This window comes from Falco biarmicus, chromosome 7 (assembly GCF_023638135.1).
Source record: "Falco biarmicus isolate bFalBia1 chromosome 7, bFalBia1.pri, whole genome shotgun sequence".
Lineage (NCBI taxonomy): Eukaryota > Metazoa > Chordata > Aves > Falconiformes > Falconidae > Falco > Falco biarmicus.
Genome location: NC_079294.1, coordinates 40499869 through 40506683, shown reverse-complemented (window position 1 = coordinate 40506683; position 6815 = coordinate 40499869).

Below are 6815 nucleotides of genomic sequence, written 5' to 3'. Positions count from 1 at the left end.
TAAGATTAGTTCCAAGAAGTCATTTCCATAAGTCCCTCCCAACTGCACTTGCGTGGTGCCTCTTGGTGGTGGTCATGGGGGTGGTGGGAATGAAGGCTTGGTAGTATTCCTCGTTCTGGACTTTTTACCTTCTCTCTTCGCACAGAGTTGTTCCTTGGTCTTTGTCCAAACTATAGAGTTGGTTTTAGCTAGTTCTCATCAGGAACTGTCCTTCAGGAGGAACTGCAGACTCCTTGCTTCAGTTAATTTACACAATGGTTAGTAAAACAAGGCATTATTTATCAACAACAATCTAGGTAATCGTTAAGCAATTAGATCTACTAAAATTTATTTAAACCCTTCCCTCAGGAGGAGAGGCTGCAGAGCAGCTCTTCAGAAAGAGATCTGGGCGTTTGGGTTGATGGCAAGTGAACAGGAGTCAACAGCGTGCCCTGGCATCCCAAAGGGCCAACCATGTCCTGGGGCGCATCAAACACAGCATAGCTAGCCAGTCGAGGGAGGCGATTGGCCCGCTCGACACTGCACTGGTGCAGCCTCACCTCCACGTCTGCGTGCAGTTTTGGTACCATCAAACTACTAGAGTGTGTCCAGAGGAGGGTGACCAAGATGGTGAAAGGTCTCGAGGGCAAGACTGAGGAAGAGCGGCTGAGGTCATTTCGCTTGTTCAGCTCAGAGAAGAGAAGGCTGAAGTGTGACCTCATGGCAGTCTGCAACTTACACAAGGGGATAAGAGGAGCGGGAGGTGCTGTCGTCCTCTCCCTGGTGACCAGCAATAGGACAGGAGAGAATGGAATGGAATGCAGCTGCATCAGGGGAAGTTCAGCTTCAGCATTAGGAGAAAGTTCTTCTCTGAGAGGGTGATTGGCAACTGGAATGGGCTCCCCAGGAAAGTGTTCGTGACACCAAACCTCTCACAGTTCAAGGAGCGTCTAGATGATGATGTTAGTTGTATGATTTAGAATCAGGTAGTCCTGCAAGGAGCAGGGAATTGGACTCGACAATTCTTGTGGATCCCCTTCAAACCGGAGATAATCTATGACTCTATGATTCTACAATAATAAACTGAGGGCTGTACAAGGTTAGGATGTTTCATGGTAACCTGACCCACAGGGAGGCAGAACATTCCCAAAACGGCCGGTCTCAATGGCAGACCGGGGACGCAGTGAATTAATCATTTTGCTATGCTTGGGTGTGTAGCTCTGGCTTTACCTACTAAACTTAGCTCAACCCACAAGTTTTCCCACTTTCAGATTCTCTCCATCATTCCACTGGGGGAAAGTGATTGAGCAGCTGTGTGATGTGAAGCTGCCTGGTGGTATTAACCCATAACCCCTGGGAAGCCAAAGCCCAGTGAATCACGAAAAAAGAGCCCACTGCACAAGCTCCTCAGCAAAATGATCCCTGACTCTGTGTCAGTGAAGCTTTCAGCACCCTATGCCTGCGACAAAGTAATACAAAGACCCTTACAAACACAACACTTGTGTATTAAAAAAGTGATTTGTTGACATCTTTTCAAAAGGGTGAAACTCCTAGAGGGAATGGGCTCCTGTCAAAGAGGGTGTGCAGTCACTGCCCAGGCGGCAATGTGAGTCTCTGTGGTAGGGCTCCTGGGAATGCCTCTTCATCTGTGTCAGGCCCCGCGCCCCACAGTGCGCTTTTGCTGTGGAGGAAAGGTGCGGCAGCAATTGCCGTTGCAAACAGAACAGTGTGTTGTGCATGTCCGATGCGCTCCGTTGTGCAGCACCAGCTCTCCGAGGAGTGTCTTGAGGACTGGCCCTGTGCATGAAGAACTGAACCTCTCCCATAGCACAGCTCTCTGGCTGCGTCCTGCTGCTGGCAACAGTGGCCTCTGCCTACCTGATGCTCAGGAAGATGTCCGTGTCATCCTGCTGCAACCCAAACATCATCTCAGTCAGGAGGGCAGCTTTGGAACCGGACATCAGCCGGACCTTGCAGGAGCGCCTGGAGGGCAGCACTGTCAGACCGCAGTGTTCCGACTTAGGCAAACGCTGCCAGGCTGCTTTTAGCAATATCTGGAACCAGCGGGTGGTTTCCTCCATGTCCAGGTAGGGGCCAGTGCAGAGGGTGCCTAGGAGGCTGGCACCCTGATTTTCCATCAGCTCCTCCTTGGGGTGGTGGATGAAGCACAGCGCGCCCTCCAGCAGCTGTTCCTGCCCGCAGGTGCACTTCAGCTCTACGCGGAGCATGGGGTTCCTCAGCAGCTCCCCCTCTGCGGTGCCCCTCTCCATGTGGAAGGCATGTCCTTGGGGGGGCTCCAGGGGCACGAGCAAGCGGTAGACAGCGTAAGTGTTGTGGGGAATCCAGTCTTGTAAGGCAATGCCCACACTGATGGCTGGCTTCAGTCGTGGCATGAAACTGGTCCTGGGGAGTTCTTGGCAGACACAGAGCATTCATCAGCTGCTGCAGCATCACAGACCGTTTCGGGGGGGCACTTGGTCGAAACTTGCCACATCCAGCGCAACACTGGGTTTCTCTTCTTGGTCCTCCTTACACGCCTTGTTTTGGGAGCTGCCCTCCTTGCTGCTGCTCTCTGGCTGATGGCTGCTTTTGCTGGGACAGCACCACAGCATAAAGCACAGGACCAGGGGTGCAGCAATGGCCCGTAACCAGAAGAGCTGCTGGGCAGCCAAGAGCAGGGCTCCCCAGGTAAAGCTGCTCTTCTGCTCCAGCTCCTGCAGCAGCCGAGACGTCTCCTGGTTCAGCTGCTGGGCACGCTGCTGCATGCGCTCATGTGTGGCATCATCCAGCTCATCACCAACCATCTGTTGTTGCTGGATGAGGCTTACTACCAACCAATAGAAGAACGTTGCAGCCATGGCCTGCAGGAGGAGAGAGAGAAGGGCTTCAGTGGGGCTGGGCAGGAGGGAGCTGGCTGTGGGAGCCGCAGGGAGCTGGGGGCAGGCAGGAGAGGGGGTGAGCCAGCTGGGCGGCAGCAAGGCCTGCGCCCAGCCCCAGCACCCGGGCGTCCCCATGCCCTGCCCAAGGCGCTCCCGCCAGCGGCTGGGCCCTCGATGCAGGGTGAAATAACTAAAACTTTGCACCCCGTAGTAGCAAACCCATATACGCTTTTAACAAAGTTGAGGATCACTTGATTTGGGTTACAGTGTTAGACTTAAAAGATGCCTTTTTCTGTCTACCCCGAGCTCAGGAAAGTCAAAAGCTTTTTGCTTTTGAATGGGAGTCTCTCAACAGAGGGAGAAAGGTGCAGCTAAGCTGGACGGTTTTACCACAGGGATTTAAAAATAGTCCCACTTTGTTTGGTAACCAACTAGCCAAAGAATCGGAACAATGGCAACAGCCACTGGGAGGTGGCGTTCTTCTACAATCTGGAGATGACTTATTAATAGCGACCGAAACAGAAGAAGAATGTGTACAACGGACGATCTCTCTTGTAAACTTCTTGGGTTTAAGTGGCTATAGAGTCTCCCAACAGAAAGCACAGCTGGTGCAAGAAAAAGCGGCATACCTGGGATACGAAGTCTCCGCTGGGCAACGCTCCCTGGGAAGAACAAGGAAGGAGGCTGTCTGCCAGACACCCAGACTGGAAACGGTGAGAGATCTACGAACCTTTCTAGGAACGACAGGTTCGTGTCGTCTATGGCTATATCAGTATGGACTACCTGCAAAGCCTTTATCTGATCCGCTGAGCACAACCCGAATCAACGTAACATGGACTCCCAAGGCAGACAAAGCATTCAAGGCTGAAATGAGAAGGCAGGGTGAGAGCCCAACCGCGGGGGCCAGCCTTTCTCCCCCAGCCCTCGTCCAGCCCAGCCTCCCGCCACGTGTGCACTCACGGCTGGCCCAGGCCTGCTGGCGCCCCTGGTAACTGTCCCCATTGTGACATCTGACGTCCCAGGCCTGCTGGCGCCCCTGGTAACTGTCCCCATTGTGACATCTGACATCCCAGGCCTGCTGGCGCCCCTGGTAACTGTCCCCATTGTGACATCTGACATCACCAGAGCGCATCACAGGCACGGCCACCGGCCAGCCCGGCCTTTGGCCCCAGCCCGCCTCAGCGGCTCACAGCTGCCCTGGTGTACTCCTTGAGGCTGGGCTAGAGTTAATTTCCTTCACAGCCGCTTGCCATGTGATACGCACGCTGCTATAGTTTGGACGTATTGTCATATAGAATCAGAGAGTCGTTTAGGTTGGAGAAGGCCTTTAAGATCACCGAGTCCAACCGCAAACCCAGCACTGCCAAGTCCACCAATAACCCATGCTGCGGTGCGCCACGTCTGCGCGTCTTTTAACTACCTCCAGGGATGGTGCCTCCACCACTTCCCTGGGCAGCCTCCTCCAGTGCTTGACAACCGTTTTGGTGAAGAAATCTTTCCCAGTATCAATCTAAACGTCCCCTGGTGCAACCTGGGGCCTTTTCCTCTTGTCCTAGCGCTTGTTACATGGGACAAGAGACCGACACGCACCTCGCCACAGCCTCCTTTCAGGCAGCTGCAGAGAGCGCTAAGGTCTCCCCTCAGCCTCCTTTTCTCCAGGCTCAACACCCCAGTTCCCTCAGCCGCTCCTCGTCAGACTTGAGCTCCAGAACCTTCACCAGCTCCGCTGCTCATCTTTGGACGCGCTCCAGCACCTCAGTATTTTTCTTGTAGTGAGGGGCCCAAAACTGATCGCGCTGCTCGAGGTGCGGCCTCAGCAGTGCCGAGCACAGGGGGACCATCATTCCCTAGCCCTGCTGGCCGCACTATTTCTGACACAGGCCAGGGCGCTCTTGGCCTTCCTGGCCACCTGGCCACACTGCTGGCTCATATGCAGCCGGCCGCTGACCAACACCCCCAGGGCCTTTTCCTCCAGGCAGCTTCCCAGCCACTCTGCCCCAGGCCTGTAGGGTGGCGTGGGGTTGCTGTGGCCCGAGTGCAGGGCCTGGCACTGAGCCTTGTTGAACCTCATGGAATTGGCTTTGGACATCAACCCAGCCTGTCCACACCCCCCTGCAGAGCCTTTCTGTCTTCAAGCAGATGAACGCTCCTGCCCAGCTTGCTGTCGCCTGCAAACTTACTGAGGGAGCACTCAAGGCCCCCGTCCAGATCGTCGAGAAAGAGATTAAACAGAACTGGCCCTGGGACTGAGCCCTGGGGAACACCGCTTGTGGCTGGCCACCAGCTGGATTTAACTCCTTTCGCTACCACTCCTTAGGCCTGGCCACCCAGCCAGCTTTTGGCCCCGCAAAGAGTGCAGCCGTCCAAGCCATAAGCAGCTCGTTTCTCAGCAGAATGCTGTGGGAAATGGCGTCAAAGGCTTGTCAGACGCTCACAGCTTTTGACCCAGGCGGCTCCCTTGGTGCTGACCACTGTGCTTGTGGTCGAGGGTGTGCTCTTGGTGCCTTTGGGACAGCAGCGGGTGCGGGGTGGTATATCTCCCGATATCCTGGTGGCGGGACGGGGCCTCTCCACGGCAGGATCTCTGTGCTGCTGTGCCACTGCGAGAGGACATTGCTTCCAAAGAGATGTTTCCCAAGGGGCATGACGGGGTGCGGGTGGACGTTTCCCAGCAGGCAACTCCCGCTGCCGAGAGAGCACCGTCTTCTCCATGTCCAGCATGTTCACTTCTGCGGTACCAGCTCCCTGGGGAGTGTCTGGCACGGGCAGATTCTCCAGCCGGACCCCAGTGAACACGTGGAGGCACATCAGCGGTGCCTCCCGCTTGGTCCCTGCCCAGCCGCAGCTGCCAGGGAGTTTCTGAGCCTGTGTGGCATTGCCACCGTGGCCGTGAAAGTGTGAAGGGGAAGCAGGGTGACTATCATCTTTGCAGCCACTGTGGTCTTCAGCGGCCGCTGCGCTGGGATAGACCACTGAGAGGAGGATGCTGCCGCTCTCGTCAGAGGGCCGCGGTGCAGGCATTTCCCTTCCGTTTCGGTGTCCCGCATTCTGCCCTCTCCTGCCCTGCGGTATGAGGTCAGGTGAATGTCCCCAGCTCCCAAGAGACGCAGCTTCTCAAGGGTAGATCCACGATGATGGAAGCCAAAACCTTGAGCCCCAGCTACGCAGCCAGGCACTCTTCTATTCAGCATGTCTCCTCCTTGCTGAAGCCCCTCCTCTGCCTGGGAGGATGGAGGAGAACACCACCTGCGCTCCTGATTCTTTTAGCATTGCTCCGCGGGGCTACAGTTTGATTTGATGGTCCTCAGCTGCCTCGTCACAGCATCACTAGACCTTACATTGCATAGTAGGAGTGGACGATAACCTGTAGGCTTCAGCAGGCTTGGCAGCCTGTCGGTGACGTCACGACTGTGAACTCCTGGTGGGCAGCAAGCTTCTCTAGAGAAACTGTCTGGGCAGCAGACAGGTGCTTCGGTGCCTCTCAGGACAGACGCTCCAGCTGCTAATACTTAGGCGCTTTCCTGGTGGCACTGGTTCTGATGCAGGTGGCTGGGTGGGTGGCTCAACTTGGCCTCCTGGACTTCTCCTGGATCCTGTCCCTTACTCACGTGCTCTGAATGCCCCAATCGCAGACTACCATGCCTGCCTCCGAGCCCCTCTAACACCTCTGTGAAACCCCCCCGTTGCCTGGCAGCACCGATAATTAACCGTAGCGAGACCAGCTCCAGGGTCGTTTACATCAAGAACGTGGCAGGTGGGACGTGATGCCACGTGATGCCATAGAATTGCAGCTGCTTTGCAAAATAATAGTATCTCTGAGTTAAAGAGGGATTGGTCAAATCATGTTGAGGTCTGAGAACCTCATGTAAAGCCGTGTTCGGGGTGCCCCAGTTTGAATGGGACACCTCATGCGCACGAGTAAAGAATCACTCTTGTAAGTCCATACTTTGCCTCCCG